This window comes from Rattus norvegicus, chromosome X, assembly GCF_021556685.1.
Source record: "Rattus norvegicus strain SHRSP/BbbUtx chromosome X, alternate assembly SHRSP_T2T, whole genome shotgun sequence".
Taxonomy (NCBI): Eukaryota; Metazoa; Chordata; class Mammalia; order Rodentia; family Muridae; genus Rattus; species Rattus norvegicus.
In genome coordinates this window covers 9,562,642-9,581,895 of record NC_141554.1, presented here as the reverse complement: position 1 = coordinate 9,581,895, position 19,254 = coordinate 9,562,642, and the positions used below count along the sequence as shown (strand labels likewise).

General features: G+C 41.9%; 1 non-coding gene across 1 annotated transcript; it reads left to right on the top strand.

The window, feature by feature from the left end:
• The first annotated feature begins 9,855 nt into the window (after positions 1-9,855).
• LOC120099430 (U6 spliceosomal RNA) lies at positions 9,856-9,959 on the top strand. Its single transcript, XR_015647144.1, has one exon. It is a non-coding gene; the product is annotated as a U6 spliceosomal RNA (small nuclear RNA).
• Positions 9,960-19,254: the final 9,295 nt, after the last annotated feature.

Below are 19,254 nucleotides of genomic sequence, written 5' to 3'. Positions count from 1 at the left end.
AATATAAAATGTCTCATTGCTATTTTACATATTGATTGTATGTTGCTATGACATTCTGAATATGTAGTGATAAATGAAACATAATACTGTTATCAATATCACCTGTCACTTTGTGTTTTTTGTATGTTGGGAAAAATTTAACTACAAAATATGAAATTTCTTCAGTTATCTCCTTACAAAATTAAACATAAAATAAAGAACTTCTTATTTATTTGCCTCTGTGGCTTTTTTCATCCAAAACAGGTATTAGTTTGTGTAGAACTATTTGTTGTATAGATCCATGATCACTCAGTGGGTAGAGGTGGAAGAGAGTGGCTTTCTGAGAGTTGTCCTCTGGTGTCCATATGTATGCTGCTTTCACACACACACACACACACACACACACACACACACACACACACACACACACACTACAAACAAATTAATTTAAAATCTTGAAAATATGTAGCTCTATTGTCTTCTGGCTTTAATCTTATCAGTTTGCTCTAATTCTTGCCTTTATCTTTATAAACAATGTTTCTCCTACCCCCCCCCCCCCCGTGACTTCCTTTGAGTCTATTGTTAGATTTCTATAGTTTGATTGTGACAAACTTAGATTTGCTTCCTTTTGTTTTTTCTTATTTTGTTTGAGGTTCTCTGGATTTCATGAACATGAACTTTTGTATTAACCCTTAATTTGAAAAATCCTTAGCCATAATTTCATTTCTTTCTTATGTTCTTTGGAATTGATACCAATCCCACATATGATATATGACAGTATAGTTTTTATATATTCCTTTTCTCACCTTTTGCCTCTTTGTGTTGCAGTATGAGTAACTTTTATTGATCTATCTTCAGGTTCACTAATGCTTTTCATGGCTATGTCAGTTGTACCAATGAGCCCAGAAAAAATCACTCTCATTTAATATCACAATGTCTACTTTTTCAAAAAGAATTTTTAATATTTATTTTTATGTGTACATGTTGTATTTGCTGTATGTGCATCACATATGTGAAGGTATCCATGTAAGACAAAAGGCAATGTCAGGTGCCCTAGAACTTGAGTTACAAGCAGTTGTGAGTCACTTGATACACATGTTGGGGAAATAAATCCAGGTCTATTTCAAGAAGAGCCCTTAATTGCTGAGCCATTTTTCCAATCCCTGTAGAAATATTCTTTATGTATGTTTTTCATTTTTTATATTACTATATTATTTATTTCTTGAGTTTTGTTTGCTATATTGCCCACTAAGCTGTACTTGCTAGCAACTGTTTCTGCTGGCATCTTTGATATATTAATCATAGTTCTTTTGAATACCTAGTTAGACAGTTTCAACATTTCTTACTTTATCTGAGTCTGGTAATGATGATTACTTAACCTCCTATGAGCTTGTTACTTTTTCCTCCTTTTCTGTATGCCTTGCAATATTTCTCTACTGCTGCACATGTGGTATAGGACAGTACAAAGTTAAGTAAATAGTTTTTCTGTGTAGATATGGGAGTGCTTTCCTTCTGCTAGGTCCTTATCTAGTTCATGGTCTTCTGTTAATATCATTGGGAGCTGAGCTTGTTTTGTGAATTTGTTGTTGCTATGGTTACCCTCAGTACACACAGACTTAAACCTCCTATTCAGATACCTTGCTTGTAAGGCAGGTGGGGAGCAAGGTTAATAGAACAATGTCTATCTAAGTCTAGGTTTAAGACATTTTGCTGTTTCTCAGAAAAAGCTTCTCTATATTTTTGTTTCAGTTTCTTTTCTTGGCAGTATATATCATTAATTATTATGAAACATTCTTTAGTTTGGTACTTAGGCATATGTAGCTTTATACTCAGATTTAAGGTTATTTTCTTATTTTTAGTACTAGAGAATTTCAAACTATGCATTTTTATCAGAGTCACACTTCCCTTAACTTTTCCCAAATCCACCCCAACTTTCCTATAAACTGGATTTTTATCTTTCTTCCCCTTAACCCATCAAATACTGTTTGTGCTTCCTATATACTTTATGATTTGTGGCCCTCCACTGGAGCCCAGTCAACCCACCATGGGCCACAACCTTAAATTTAACAGAATCTCCTTTGCTCAGTGGTTTTCAATTGTCAATAGCTCTTTGCAGTAAGTGGGACTTTGTGCCCATCTCCCTGTTGAGTATTTGTCTGGTTTGAGTCTACACAAGCCTTGCACATGCTGTGACTTTATATGTATAGCTGTCCGATGTGTCTGTAAAACATTGTTTCCTTGCCATCATCTACCACTCTGGCGCTTATTATCTTCTGTCTCCTCTTTAGAAATCATCCCTGAACCTTGGGAGCAGGGATTGTAATACAGATGTTTCATTTAAAGCACATTTCTAAGCTTATTATTCTCTGCACCTTGACCAGTTGCAGGTCTCTGTGTTAATCCTCATCTGTTGAGGGATGAGAGATACACTAATCTATGAGTATAATGATAAGTCATTAACACTCGGTTTAATATTGTATCCCTTTAGCCGAGTAATAATAGTAGGGTCTCCCCTAAGGCCGATTACCTACTTTTCACAAGTCCTTGGCTCCAGTATTGGTGCCAAGTATGGGTTTCAACTTGTGGAATAGAGTTTAAATCTTGTCAGAAAGTGGTTAGTTATTCCCATGAAATTTGTGTCACAATTGCACCAATATTCATAACTTAGACCAATCATTATTGTAGCTCAAAGTGTTAACAGCTGGGTAAAATTGGTAATTACTTTTTCCTCCAGTAGCACAGATAAAACTCTTTGGCACTATGGAAGCTTGACAGGAAGAAAGAAGCTTCCAGGTGAAGCTCCATCATATTTTTTTTCCCTTTGGTTTCAGAGATATGGCCTTCTCTACTTCTGGCTCCTTCTCTGGCTTCAGTTAAGGCCTCAATACTTAGGTCCTTTATAACACTTAATTCCTTTTCTTTGTGGAGATTATATCCAGATTTAAATTTTTTAACTCAAAATAACAGCTCAGCTTTGTGTTTTACACACACATACACACACACACTCCCAGTACTAGGGAAACCAAAGCAAGGGAACTGACAAGCATGAGCTATGTAGTGAGATGATGGAAAGATTGTTTTAATGTTAAGAAAAAGTTGAAGCTGGGTTTACTGTTGTCCACTGTCATTCCAGTGTTTGTCATGCTTTGGCAGGTGGATTGTGAATTCAAGGATACATAGTGAGATACCATCTCAAAAATAAAGCCACTCACTGCTTCCTAAATAATAAAACCAATAAGACATAATACTGTAAACAAAATTGCATTTAGTAACCTAAACAATCAATATTACAGTTTAGCCACAAAATATTTTCTATGGTAATCACATCATTGACTGGGAGCTATGGCTAACTATACCTTTGCAAGCAAGGATTAAATTACATATCACTAGACTGTGAAAAGGTTTGGTCAGAAGGTAAAACATTAGCTATGATTCCTCCTAAATGTATTACACATAATCATAAAATTGAAAAATCCTAAATCAAACTCTTGTAATTCAGAGACCTATGAACTTGTACACTTATTCTCAAATCTTTTTTTTTAAAATGTTTTCTTTACTTTTCTGGTTATTTGATTTATGTAAGTGAATAGTAAATTTTTAACAACAGAAAACTCTATGCTGCTGTACGAAGTGCCTGCATATGTCTTTATTCTCCAGCTTCTTTTTTTTAATTATTATTATTAACTTGAGTATTTCTTATTTACATTTCGAATGTTATTCCCTTTCCCAGTTTCCGGGCCAAGATCCCACCTCCCCGTCTCCCTCCCCTTATTTATGGGTGTTACCCTCCCCATTCTCCCCCCATTGCCGCCCTCCACCTAACAATCACGTTCACTGGGGGTTCAGTCTTAGCAGGACCAAGGGCTTCCCCTTCCACTGGTGATCATACTAGGCTATTCATTGCTACCTATGAGGTCAGAGTCCAGGGTCAGTCCATGTATTGTCTTTGGGTGGTGGCTTAGTCCCTGGAAACTCTGGTTGCTTGACATTGTTGTACATATGGGTTCTCAAGCCCCTTCAAGCTCTTCCAGTTCTTTCTCTGATTCCTTCAACAGGGGTCCTGTTCTCAGTTCAGTGGTTTGCTGCTGGCATTTGCCTCTGTATTTGCCGTATTCTGTCTCTGTCTCTAAGGAGAGATATACATCAGGCTCCTGTCGGCCTGCAATTCTTTGCTTCATCCATCTTGTCTAATTGGGTGGCTGTATATGTATGGGCCACATGTGGGACAGGTCCTGAATGGGTGTTCCTTCTGCCTCTGTTTTAATTTTTGCCTCCCATTCCCTGCCAAGGGTATTCTTGTTCCCCTTTTAAAGAAGGAGTGAAGCATTCGCATTCTGATCATGCGTCTTGAGTTTCATGTCTTCTGTGCATCTAGGGCAATTCAAGCATTTGGGCTAATAGCCACTTACCAATGAGTGCATACCATGTGTGTTTTTCTGTGATTGGGTTACCATACTCAGGATGATATTTTCCAGTTCCAAACATTTGCCTATGAATTTCATAAAGTCATTGTTTTTGATAGCTGAGTAGAATTCCATTGTGTAGATGTACCAAATTTTCTGTATCCATTCCTCTGTTGAAGGGCATCTGGGTTCTTTCCAGCTTCTGGCTATTATAAATAAGGCTGCTATGAACATAGTGGAACATGTCTCTTTTTTATATGTTGGGGCATCTTTTGAGTATATGCCCAAGAGAGGTATAACTGGGTCCTCAGGTAGTTCAATGTCCAATTTTCTGAGGGACCTCCAGACTGATTTCCAGAATGGTTGTACCAGTCTGCAATCCCACCAACAATGGAGGAGTGTTCCTCTTTCTCCACATCCTCGCCAGCATTTGCTGTCACCTGAGTTTTTTATCTTAGCCATTCTCACTGGTGTGAGGTGAAATCTCAGGGATGTTTTGATTTGCATTTCCCTTATGACAATGAAAGAGTGTACCCCTAAATGGAGGACGTGTCTCTCGCTCCAATTGTGGGATGGGGTGCCCCCGGGAACCATGAGTAGACATTCTTGATGTAAAAGCACAAGGTAGCTTTATTAACTAGATCCCGGGTCTTAGCGGGATCCCGGGTCGACATGTATCTCACACAGGAGACAGAGGAATCGACCCCGAGCCTCCAAACTCGGGGGTTTATATAGGGGAGTTTAGGGGCATTCGCTCGGTTACACATGGTTGGTCAATTCAAACGGTGCACAGTTACTTTCGGCGTGAAATTACATCAGCAAGGAGTACGTGCTCTCTAGCAGCTCGGCAGGCAGGTAGGGTGGCTCATCTCACTCAGGGGGCTGAAGGAAGGGGAGGGGGTGGTTACAGATGGTCAATGTCCTTGGGGCTGATAGCTCGTTTGGCAAGTCCTATCTCTGGCTCTCCCTCAGGCACGCCTGGCCCTGCACATCCGGACTCTGACAACTAAAGGTCTCCCAACCAAATAGAGCCCAGGTCCACATGTGTTCAGTGCAGAATTCTATCAGACCTTCATAGAAGACCTCACACCAATATTATCCAAAACTATTCCACAAAATTGAAACAGATGGAGCACTACCGAATTCCTTCTACGAAGCCACAATTACTCTTATACCTAAACCACACAAAGACCCAACAAAGAAAGAGAACTTCAGACCAATTTCCCTTATGAATATCGACGCAAAAATACTCAATAAAATTCTGGCAAACCGAATCCAGGAGCACATCAAAACAATAATCCAACATGATCAAGTAGGCTTCATCCCAGGCATGCAGGGATGGTTTAATGCATGGAAAACCATCAATGTGATCCATTATATAAACAAACTGAAAGAACAAAACCACATGATCATTTCATTAGAGGCTGAGAAAGCATTTGACAAAATTCAACACCCCTTCATGATAAAAGTCCTGGAAAGAATAGGAATTCAAGGCCCATACCTAAACATAGTAAAAGCCACATACAGCAAACCAGTTGCTAACATTAAACTAAATGGAGAGAAACTTGAAGCAATCCTACTAAAATCAGGGACTAGACAAGGCTGCCCACTCTCTCCCTACTTACTCAATGTACTTCTTGAAGTTGTAGCCAGAGCAATCAGACAACAAAAGGAAATCAAGGGGATTCAGATTGGTAAAGAAGAATTCAAAATATCACTATTTGCAGATGATATGATAGTTTATTTAAGTGATCCCAAAAGTTCCACAGAGAACTACTAGAGCTGATAAACAACTTCAGCAAAGTGGCTTGGTATAAAATTAATTCAAATAAATCTATAGCCTTCCTCTAGACAAAAGAGAAACAAGCCAAGAAAGAAATTAGGGAAACGACACCCTTCATAATAGACCCAAACAATATAAAGTACCTCGGTGTGACTTTAACCAAGCAAGTAAAAGATCTGTACAATAAGAACTTCAAGACTCTGAAGAAAGAAATTGAAGAAGATCTCAGAAGATGGAAAGATCTCCCATGCTCATGGATTGGCAGGATTAATATAGTAAAAATGGCCATTTTACCAAAAGCTATCTGCAGATTCAATGGAATCCCCATCAAAATACCAATCCAATTCTTCAAAGAGTTAGACAGAACAATTTGCAAATTCATCTGGAATAACAAAAAACCCAGGATAGCTAAAACTATTCTCAACAATAAAAGGACTTCAGGGTGAATCACTATCCCTGAACTCAAGCAATATTACAGAGCAATAGTGATAAAAACTGAATGGTATTGGTACAGAGACAGAAAAATAGACCAGTGGAACAGAATTGAAGACCAAGAAATGAACCCACACACCTATGGGGACTTGATTTTTGACAAAGGAGCCAAAACCATTGAATGGAAAAAAGATAGCATTTTCAGCAAATGGTGCTGGTTCACCTGGAGGTCAACATGTAGAAGAATGCAAATCAATCCATGCTTATCACCCTGTATAAAGCTTAAGTCCAAGTGGATCAAGGACCTCCACATCAAACCAGATACACTCAAACTGATAGAAGAAAAACTAGGGCAGCCTCTCGAACACATGGGCACTGGAAAAAATTTCCTGAACAAAACACCAATGGCTTATGCTCTAAGATCAAGAATCGACAAATGGGATCTCATAAAACTGCAAAGCTTCTGTAAGGAAAAGGACACTGTGGTTAGGACAAAACGGCAACCAACAGATTGGGAAAAGGACTTTACCAATCCTACAACAGATAGAGGGCTTATATCCAAAATATACAAAGAACTCAAGAAGTTAGACCGCAGGGAGACAAATAACCCTATTAAAAAATGGGGTTCAGAACTAAACAAAGAATTCACAGCTGAGGAATGCCGAATGGCTGAGAAACATCTAAAGAAATGTTCAACATCTTTAGTTGTAGAACTAGAGTTTTAAAAAGGTTACTCATTGTCAGAGTCCGGATGTGCAGGGCTGATGTGCCTGAGAGAGAGCCAGAGATAGGACTTGCCAAACCAGCTATCAGCCCCAAGGGCATTGACCATCTGTAACCACCCCCTCCCCTTCCTTCAGCCCCCTGAGTGAGATGAGCCACCCTACCTGCCTGCCGAGCTGCTAGAGAGCACGTACTCCTTGCTGATGTAATTTCACGCCGAAAGTAACTGTGCACCGTTTGAATTGACCAATCATGTGTAACCGAGTGAATGCCCCTAAACTCCCCTATATAAACCCCCGAGTTTGGAGGCTCGGGGTCGATTCCTCTGTCTCCTGTGTGAGATACGTGTCGACCCGGGATCCCGCTAAGACCCGGGATCTAGTTAATAAAGCTACCTTGTGCTTTTACATCAAGAATGGCTACTCGTGGTTCCCGGGGGCACCCCATCCCACAATTGGAGCGAGAGACACGTCCTCCATTTAGGGGTACACTCTTTCATTGTCATAAGGGAAATGCAAATCAAAACAACCCTGATATTTCACCTCACACCAGTGAGAATGGCTAAGATCAAAAACTCAGGTGACAGCAAATGCTGGCGAGGATGTGGAGAAAGAGGAACACTCCTCCATTGTTGGTGGGATTGCAGACTGGTACAACCATTCTGGAAATCAGTCTGGAGGTCCCTCAGAAAACTGGACATTGAACTTCCTGAGGATCCAGCTATACCTCTCTTGGGCATATACCCACAAGATGCCCCAACATATAAAAAATACACATGCTCCACTATGTTCATAGCAGCCTTATTTATAATAGCCAGAAGCTGGAAAGAACCCAGATGCCCTTCAACAGAGGAATGGATACAGAAAATGTGGTACATCTACACAATGGAATATTACACAGCTATCAAAAACAATGCCTTTATGAAATTTTTAGGCAAATGGTTGGAACTGGAAAATATCATCCTGAGTGAGGTAACCCAATCACAGAAAAACACACATGGTATGCATTCATTGGCTATTAGCCCAAATGCTTGAATTATCCTAGATGCATAGAACACATGAAACTCAAGACGGATAATCAAAATGTGAATGCTTCACTCCTTCTTTAAACGGGGGAACAAGAATACCTTGGCAGGGTATAGAGAGGCAAGATTAAAACAGAGACAGAAGGAACACCCATTCAGAGCCTGCCCCACATGTGGCCCATACATATACATCCACCCAATTAGACAAGATGGATGAAGCAAAGAATTGCAGTCTGACAGGAGCCTGATGTAGATCTCTCCTGAGAGACACAGCCAGAATACAGCAAATACAGAGGCGAATGCCAGCAGCAAACCACTGAACTGAGAATTGGACCCCCGTTGAAGGAATCAGAGAAAGAACTGGAAGAGCTTGAAGGGGCTCAAGACCCCTTATGAACAAGAATGTCAAGCAACTAGAGCTTCCAGGGACTAAGCCACTACCTAAAGACTATACATGGACTGACCCTGGACTCTGACCTCATAGGTAGCAATAAATATCCTAGTAAGATCACCAGTGGAAGGGGAGAGCCCTTGTTCCTGCTAAGACTGAACCCCCAGTGAACGTGATTGTTGGGGGGAGGGCCGCAATGGGGGGGTGGGGAGGGGAATACCCATAAAGAAGGGGAGGGGCAGGGATTAGGGGGATGTTTGCCCGGAAACCGGGAAAGTGAATAACATTCAAAATGTAAATAAGAAGTACTCAAGTTATTAAAAAAATTAAAAAAAATCTTATATCATTCTCTTTTTACCATTCTGGAATTTTCTTTCGGCGCTGAAGACCATATTATATTTATTCATGAGAATCCATGTAGCTATACTTCTTTAGGGCCACACAGGCTTTCCCTTGATGATTAGACAAAAATTTTCTATATTTCTTCATTTCCCAATTTCTCACTGTTGTGAAAATGCTGAAAAAAACTAATGTTGATATTTCTTTGTGCATATGTTTTAGATTGTCTCTAGTGCCTATAATTGGAATTGCTGGATTAATGTATTTCCTTATTTTTCACTTCACGTGACCCTTCCAGATTATACTGAGTGTTTATATTAGTTCAAATTCATTACCAGAGTATAAAAGCCCCTTGTACCATAGCCTAAAAATTCAATATTCTCAGATTTAAAGTTGGTAGAACATGTTTAGTCCTAAGAAAGTGATCCTGTTATGATTATGCTCTAGAGATTTAATTACTCCTGGTTTCAAGACATCTACCCAGTCCTAACAGCCAGTTTAAAAATCTCAGTTAATTTGGTCTATTCATCATACCTATAACTAATAATGAATAACAGCAATAATTTGATTTTATTTAAAAAGTTTTACATGTGGGAGGATATGCAATTTAGTTTTCCCTTCACATTTTCTCTTTGATGTTCTTTGCCTTTAACTATTTTATGAAATTTTAGGATCAGCTCTTCTAGTTCTATGTTAAAAACTTTTCTAGGATTAGGAGTAGAATTATCCTGAATATATAACATTTGACAGAGAAAGTAATTTATTTTAAAACATTGTGCCTGTTCTTGATTTGGAGGCACATACACTGAAACTAAAACAATACTGAGATTAGCATGGCCTCTAGAAAAAGATCACATGCAGATTCCTGACATGGTCCATAATTTTTTGCCACTCTATTCAGAATAGTTAGGAAATGGAAACTGCCTAAATGTCCTCAACAGATGAACACATAATGAAAGTGCAGTTGAAAGAATAAAAAATGCAGCTAAGAAGTCAGAAGTTTAAAAATGCTATCTCACCCCTAAGAAGCCTCAAATTCCAGACCCTGCCCTCTACCTGAAAGTAGGTAAAAGGTCACATTTCTTGAGTCTGCTCTCCCAGGAACTAGATAAAAGGACTTAAGATAAGGCCCTTAGATATGTGATTCCCGACCTAGTAAGGATAATAGAAAGCTTCTCCCAGGAACTAGCTGACCATAAAGTTAAATTGGAATCTTAAGAGAACAACCTTGAGAAGCAGGAAGCTTCTCCTAGGAACTAAATGGAACACAAAGTTAAGCAATCTTGATAGACAGGAAGCTCCTCCTTGTGATTTTTAGCTGGTATTCTCGACACTTTCTAATGACGCCATCCTTGCCCTCTTGGCCCCTTGGGTTGTGGTTTCTCCCTTTAAATACCCTTTCTCCCAGCCTCTCCGGGTCAAACTCCACTGCTCCTGTGTGGGATATGAGTCTCGACCCCAGTGCACTGGTTCCTATCGATAAACCTCATGTGATTACAGCAAGGACGGTCTTGTGTGAGTTCTTGGAGGGTTGCTTCATCCCGAGACTTGAGTGAGAGTGTCCCTGCTCTGGGGGTCTTTCACAGCAATATACACCATGGAATACTATTCAGCTGTAAAGAAAAAAAAGGAATAATGAAATTTGCAAATAAATGTAGCTTTCATTCCTCTCCAAAGAAATTTCTATTTTCTGAAAATGGAGACCATTACAGAAAACCACCAAAGGTCATGATGCAGAGTTCACATAATTACAGGAGTCCAACCTCAATAGATACATTTACAATACGACTGTGTACTGAAGGCTGGAGGAGCATAGAGGAACATGGGTGGAAAAATTATAGGAGTCAGAACAGGAAGGTGAGATTGTATCTCCTAGAAATGACAGGAAAGCTACACCCATGATACTTTGTCAATATGGCTGTCTAAGCAAGACCTGAACAATGACAATACCAATAGATATGTTAATCCAGAAGTGGGAAATCATACCTATGTACTGCCCCTAGACAAAGAACTATAAACACCTAGCAACTATTGAGAGAAGGAGAATTAGCTTATGCCAAGGGTAAGTACCATAATTGGTTATCTGATACAAAGTTGTCAGCTCTGAGATGGCAAGATACACACAAGCAACATGAGATAGCCTCAGTAGGCTCTATTTATGCACTTATATATAGTCTTAGTCACTATTTTATTACAATGAAGAGAAACAATGACCACGGCTGCTCACATGAAAGGAAGCATTTAATTGGGGGCTTATTTCCAGAGGCTTAGTCCATTTTTATCATGGCAGAGAACATGAGGCAGAGAGAGAGAGAGAGAGAGAGAGAGAGAGAGAGAGAGAGAGAGAGAGAGAAAGCTTGCACAAGACTAGGCCATACCTCCTAATACTTCTTAAATAGTGCCACACTCTGGTGACTGAGCATTCAAATAGATGAAAATATGGAGTCCATTCTTATTTAAACTGCTATATATGTATAAAAATAGTAAATAAAAAGAGCTCATCAATTTGATAGGGAGTAAGGTATATTGGAGGAGGATGGAAGGAAGATAAGGAAGGGGAAGTGATATTATTAGATTTCAATTAAAAAATTTAAAAGTATGAATATAAAAATTTCCCCTAATTCCCAGGTGGTGATGTCTCATGCCTTTAATCCAAGAGTTTGGGAGGTAGAGGCAGGCAGATCTCTGAATTTGAGGACAGCCTGGTCTACATAGTGAGTTCCAGAACAGCTGGGCTGTGCAGAGAAAATCTGTCCCCAAGAAAAAAGGTCACTTAATATTTAATTTATGTAAAAATAAATCTAAGCCAATCTAAAATAAAAATAAACCATCAAGCCTTATAATTAATCAAGTTATTTCATCTGTACCCGTATCCTTCTTTTGGATATTCCATAATGCTTTCCAACAGTATCAGTTAGTTTTCTGTTGCTGTGATAAAACACTGTGGCAATAAAACAACTTATGGAAGAAAGAATTGATTTCAGCATATGCTTCAAGAGCATTAAGATCCCATCATGGCATGAGGCAGTAGAGCATGGAACAGGAAACCAAGAGCTCATATCCTTAATCATGAGTATGAAGCTGACAATGAAACTAATTTAAATAGGATTATAATCTGTCACAATCCATCCCCTAGTGCCTTACTAGTTTACTTTCTTCAGCAGAGCCACATATCCTAATACATGCCCCCTGCCACCAAACAGTGCCACCAACTAGTGACCAGGTATTCAAATACTGGAGCCTATGGGAGATATCTGTAATTGAGCCACCAATTTCATCCCTGATCATTATAGGTTTTATGTACTTATTGTAAAGCAAAATGAGTTTAGTCAAATTTCCAATGTCCCCCAGTGTAAAAGTAACTTTTATTTGCCAGATATAATTCTCATCTTGAAGACTTACTGCTGAATGAACTCACCTCTTTCTAGCTTTTTCTGAACTCTGGCTGGCTGGTTCTACTCAACTGTTCTAGCTCAAACTCTTCTCCAAGCTAACTGACTCAATCTGGCTTCTCTCAGCTTCTCACTGAATTGCCCAGTTTGATCTCACACTAACTTTGGCAATTTATTCTAATTTTCTTACTCCTCCTTATTCTCTGGCTTCAACTGCCTCTGCTGACCTGCACTGCACAAACCGTACAAACTGAACAGAACTCATGAATGAACTCAACTGAAGTCCACTGCATTGCCTGAATTCAACTGAACAGCACTCACTGAACTGCCTTCTAATCCTGACTCACTGTGCACTGTTCTCAAGTAGCCTCTCTTTCCTGTTTATTCTCAAGAGAGTTGGGAGGCATCTGATTTCTGACTCATTCTGACAGATCTTCCTCTGATTCATTACTTTGTCTGCCCCTCAATTAGGTAGATGTCTCTTTCAAATATGGTTGCTTTCTTCTATAAACTAATTTTACCTTTGTTATTTGGGATTAAATGTGTATAATAAAGATGTGTTTGTATTATAACCAGAGGGATAAAGGTAAAACATTTCAGATGGATCACACAGACTTAGAAGATCTTTGGATGTGATCCCTTTCCAGAGCAGTCATGTTGCTGGATGAAAATTCCCCTACACCCTAGTCTTTTATAGTCTCTCTTTGAACTTGATCTTATTGGCAATGTCCTTGCAGGTAAGAAAATCACACTTCCCCATGACTACCATGAGATCATTCTAAGGCAGCAAATTTCACAAGCCAGAAACAGAGGATGACTGGTCCAGAGATAGACAGTACAAAGCCTGACAGTAGGAAATGGGTGAGGACTGGGAATACCCAACGTTCAACTCTTCGAAGGGTATGCAATTAAGGCAAAAGCAAGGAGGGTGGATATGTTGGGACCTTTCATGCACACTAGTCACCCTGACCTAAAGCAAGGTTCCACCATATTTTCCTGAGTGAGGATAGATGGGCTTTGTAGCTGCAGTAGTATGGTAGCCTACAGTATTGGGGAATTGGGGCAAGGGGAACATTGCAGAAGCTCGGAAGTGAAAAAAGAGATATCCGGATCGTAAGGCAGACTCCACATAGAGCTAGGCCCCTACCCCAGATTCTGCTCTTACATATCCCAGCTGACAGACTCTTGAGTAAGTAGAGCATGAATAAAGATGACAGAAAAGCATCCCAAGGGCTGATGATGCACAGGCTGGAAAAGAGAAAATTTGGAACAATCCGAAAATAAAGAGACCACATGGCTGACATACAGTGAGCCTGTATGAATGGCATGGGAGGTTACAGAGGTGCATTGTATTTTTTAAACTTCATCTGAAATGAATGTATAGGAGTTTTAGTCACTCGTAGCTGTCTGGATGGATCACACAGGTTACAAGCTGATGACCGGAGGGGAAACAATTTCAATTATCCAAAGCAAGGAATGTGGAGTTGAATCTATGTTGGCAAAGAAGATTGAAAGCTGAGAAGCAGAGGTGGGTTACAGAAGCAGGAAAGAATACCAATGACCTCGATGCTTGGTAAAAAGTAGGAGAGCAAGGAATTGAGGCTGTAAACTCCTCAGCTATGAGTTAGGCATGGGGTGGCAGACTTCATTGCAGTTGGGATGCCTGAGATATAGAAAACATGCAACATTTAAGCAACAGATGTGAGATGTTCTCAGAGCTTAGTTCCTGAGAATTAGGATTCCAAACTTGCATGAGACATAGTTATATGAAGGGACTCCTGTCCTGTCACAGGGGAAAGGAACCAATCCCATGGATTTCCTATAGGTAGCATGAGGTTTCAGAAGCACAGTGAATTCTGAGAATGAGGGAGGGCATAGGTGGCTATAGCTGAGAAAGCAAAGCCAACAACCTTCTCACCTAAGTCCTGAAGAGCTTTGTAACCTTCATCCTTGCCAGATCAAGTACCCATCAAGAATGACAAGCCAGTGTTCACAGCACCAGTGCCATTGGAGCTAATACAGCAAAAGAAAACCAATGTTTTATTACTGTAGGTTCACCAACAATGAATCTCACATCTTTTACTTTTAAATGAAGTGAAGGAAATGTATTGGTCCTGTATGTGAGACGATACAACCAACATCTGTGTTCTTCTTAGTGTTTTTGGCTTCTGTTGATGGTTTAGATTTCAGTGACTACCCCATGAGGGACCTCTTCTAGTTCATGTTCTGTCTTTTAGAGATTTTTAGTTCTGCCAGGTTCTCAAGGTTACTTGTTATCCTTAAATGTAGTTAATTGCCTGCTTATAGGCTTCAGTGTCAAGGACAACCTGACTCCAGGAAAAGTCTGGGCCTGCCGCACCAGGAGCCAATACTAGCTTCACATAGTCCATGAACTGGGCCAGAATTGGGACTTTTAGCCATACTAGAAATGGATATTCTTCATGTCACATTCCCCATCAATTGTCCAAATACCAGAGCCTATGTGGGACATTTCTCATTCAAATGAACACATTTCAGTCCCCGGCTCCCATAGGCCCTATGGCCATATTAAAATTCAAAGTTGGACTTAATCCAATTTTAAAAGTTTTCAGTCTTTCACAGTCTCACTTTAAAGTCCGAAATCTACTCTGAAATCAAGGTAATTTCTTAATTGTAATCCTTTATAAAATAAAAAGTAATATATAATGGCCTTTTCACAATTTGGAAGCTTAGTTGGGTGGAGTTGTGCCCTAAGGGCACCCTTCCCTCTATTCCAGATCTAAAGAAGTGAACTCTCCTCGAGGGCACTAAACTCCTTATCTTTTTTAGCAGGAGAAGCCTTAGTTTCAACATTAAATTTCCTGGTGATTTTTATCTCCTCAAACTGTACCTTTTCTTTCTTTCTGTCCCACTTGCTCTGTTGCTCTGTAAAAATGAATAAATTACTAATAATAACCATAACACCAATTCAATATTATGCTGCCTTGAAATTGCATCCACCAAAGAAATGAGTGCATGTTTAGTTTAACCTTGAGAAAATTCTTAGGACAAGGACAGAAGCCTGTTATACTTCTTGCCAAAATACAATAATGGCCTCTAACCAATTACTAATATTGTTCATCTCTGAAACCTTCACAGTCCACCTTGCTCTTGAAAGACCCCAGCTTAGCAGCAGTAACGCCATTTTGCAAGGCTGTACTTAAGATGACTGGTTCAGGGAAAGGTTAGAACACTGAGTACACAGCGGCTGCCAAGCAAGATATGTTTGGTTGAAGGCCTGGCAACAGGACGACTTCGGTTGAGCACCTGACAATGAAAAAAAGCCCCGGGAGAGGTCCCACACCCTGGTGGGGGGCCGAGTCAGTCGTTATGTTCCAAGAAGGTAGCTAAGAAACTTGCCCCCGGGCTGAACCCTTGGGGGGCCGAGTCAGCCGTTATGTTTCTGGAAGGTAGCTAGGAAACTTGCCCCCGGGCTAAACCCTTGCCATATTAGAATCCACCAATTATATCCCTGTAACCATGCATCTGCTTCTGTATGCTTGCTTCTGCTCCCCAAAATCCTATAAAAGCCCATCCTTGGTTCTGTGGGGCGTGCCAGTCCCCCGAGTGACTGAAGCGCCCGCAGGTGCCTGTGCCTGTGTATCCCGACAATAAACCAAATCCTCTTGCTGATTGCATCCTGTGGTGTCTCGGTCTGGTCTTTGGAGTTAGAGGGTCTCCATCCCGAGGGAAAGTTCTCCCTGAGAGCTTTTCATTTGGTGCGTTGGCCGGGAAAGGAGATCCTCCACCCAGGGACCACCGACCACCCACTGGGAGGTAAGCCGGCCGGCGTCTGTCTGTCTGTCTGTCTGATTTTGTCTCGTTCTGTCTTATTCTGTCTGTTCTGTGAGCGCTCAGCCAGGTTCTGTGAGCGCTCAGCCAGGTCTGTTCTGTGAGCGCTCAGCCAGGTCTGTTCTGTGAGCGCTCAGCCAGGTCTGTTCTGTGAGCGCTCAGCCAGGTCTGTTCTGTGAGCGCTCAGTCAGGTCTGTTCTGTGAGTGCTCAGCCAGGTTCTGTGAGTGCTCAGCCAGGTCTGTTCTGTGAGCGCTCAGCCAGGTTGTTTGGAATTTGGGCGGGACGAAGAAGGAGCTGACGAGCTCGGACTTCTCGCCCCGCAGCCCTGGAAGACGTTCCAAGGGTGTTAGGGGCCCGACTTTTCGGGGCCCAATCTGGGAGAGGAGAAAGATCCGGACTAACGGCACCTCTGTCTGTATTTTTGGCTTTCAGAGGGCCCCGGACCTTTGCCACCTCCATCTGACTTTTTGCTTTCAGTTTGGTACCAAAGCCGTGCAGCATGCCTGTCTGTTGTTTGTTTGACTGTTGGTGTTGTTTGTTTTCTCTGTGTTCTAATCTTCCTTAGAACTAACATGGGACAGTCCCTAACAACGCCCCTAAGTCTCACTCTTGATCATTGGAAAGACGTCCACGACCGGGCACACAACCAGTCCGTCGAGGTTAAAAAAAAAAAAGGAAAAGGGCAGACTCTCTACACATCCGAGTGGCCCACTTTCGGAGCGGGATGGCCAGTGAATGGCACATTTAATAAGATCATTATTTTACAGGTTAAAGATCGGGTCGTCCACGGACATCCTGACCAGGTTTCTTATATTATCACTTGAGAGAGTCTCGCCTTAACCCCCCCCCCCCGGGCGGAACCCTTCGTGGACCCAAATTGGCCTCCCCTCAACCCCCAGTCTGTCCCCTCTGCCCCGCCCGGTCCGCCGGCCAAGTCTTCCTCTCTCTACCTTTGTGAAATCAGAGCCTTCTAAGAAACCTGTCCTCCCGGCAGACCCAAACTCCCCTCTCATAGATCTTCTCTCTGACAGGCCCGGCTAAAACAGAGGAGGCAGAGCCGCCGGCCAGATCAGTTGCCGGGCCACAGTCTGATAAGGGTTTCTCCCCTGTCGCAGGGAGATTGCGCAATAAGCTCGAGGTGATGCCAGATTCAACCTCCCAGGCTTTCCCACTTAGACAGGGAACCGGTGGCCAGACCCAATACTGGCCGTTTTCAGCAGCTGACATTTACAATTGGAAACAACACAACCCTTCTTTCTCCAAAGATCCGGTGGCACTCACCGACCTAATAGAATCTGTTTTACTTACCCACCAGCCTACTTGGGATGACTGCCAACAGCTCTTACAGGCCCTCTTAACCTCAGGAAAAAAAAAAAAACAAAAAAAACAAAGAGTGTTCCTAGAGGCCAGAAAGCATGTTCTGGGAGATGATGGGCGTCCCACCCAGCTGCCTGAGGACCAAACTGGGATTTTAATACAGCTGAAGGTAAGGGACACCTACGCCTTTATCGCCAGTTGCTTCTAGCGGGTCTCCGAGGGGCTATACGACGCCCTACTAATTTGGCTCAGGTAAAACAGGTATTACAGGAAGCAGGGGAAACTCCCTCCGCCTTTCTAGAGAGACTTAAGGAGGCCTACCGTATGTACACTCCCTATGACCCAGATGACCCAGGACAAATGACGAGTGTCCCTATGTCCTTCATCTGGCAGGCTGCTCCAGATATCAGGACTAAGTTACAGAGGTTAAAAAATTTACAGGGCTATACATTACAGGATTTACTTAAAGAAGCTGAAAAGATTTTTAATAAGAGAGAGAATTGAGTCGAATCTTGGCCGCCGTAGTTCAGGGCCAAAAAAAGAAGGGAGATAGGGGAGGAGCTCGAAAGGGGCTGAAGCTAGATAAAGATCAATGTGCCTATTACAAAGAAAAAGGACACCGGGCCAGAGAGTGCCCCAAGAAGCCTGGCGGACCCCGAAAGCCTCGACCACGAACCTCCCTCTTGGCTCTAGATAAAGATTAGGGAGGTCAGGGCCAGGAGCCCCCCCCCCCTGAGCCCAGGGTAACGCTTAAAGTTGGGGGGCAGCCGGTTACTTTCCTGGTAGACACAGGAGCCCAGCATTCAGTCCTCACCCAAGCTTCAGGACAACTCAGCGACCGGACGGCCTGGGTACAAAGAGCTACTGGTGAGAAACAATACCGATGGACTACGGACCGCCGGGTTCAGCTGGCTACCGGTAAGGTGACCCATTCCTTCTTACATGTTCCGGACTGCCCGTACCCTCTGCTGGGCCATGATCTTCTCACCAAACTAAAAGCACAAATTCATTTTGAGAAAGGAGGGGCCCAAATAACTGGCCCCCACGGAACTCCCCTTCAATTTCTATGAATATAGACTATATGAACTGGGACAGGACAAGCCACAATCCCTAGAAATAGACACTTGGGTCACGAATTTTCCACTGGCTTGGGCAGAGACTGGTGGGATGGGGTTGGCACTCCAACAGCCCCCCTTAATTACACAGTTAAAGGCCACTACAACTCCAGTCTCCATAAAACAATACCCCCTGTCACATGAAGCTTATCAAGGTATAAGGCCTCACATTAGGAGGCTTCTAGATCAAGGCATCCTAATCCCCTGCCGGTCGCCTTGGAATACGCCTCTTCTGCCTGTTAAGAAACCCGACACTGGAGATTATAGGCCAGTACAAGACTTGAGAAAGGTCAACAAGAGGATAGAAGATATTCATCCGACTGTTCCAAACCCTTACAATTTGCTCAGTAACTGTTCATCGATGAGAAACAGGGGTATGCTAAAGGGGTCCTAACACAAAGGTTGGGACCCTGGAAACGCCCTGTGGCCTACCTGTCTAAGAAATTGGACCCTGTGGCCTCCGGCTGGCCACCGTGCCTAAGGATGGTGGCTGCTATTGCTGTCCTGATCAAGGATGCTGGAAAATTGACTTTGGGACAGCCACT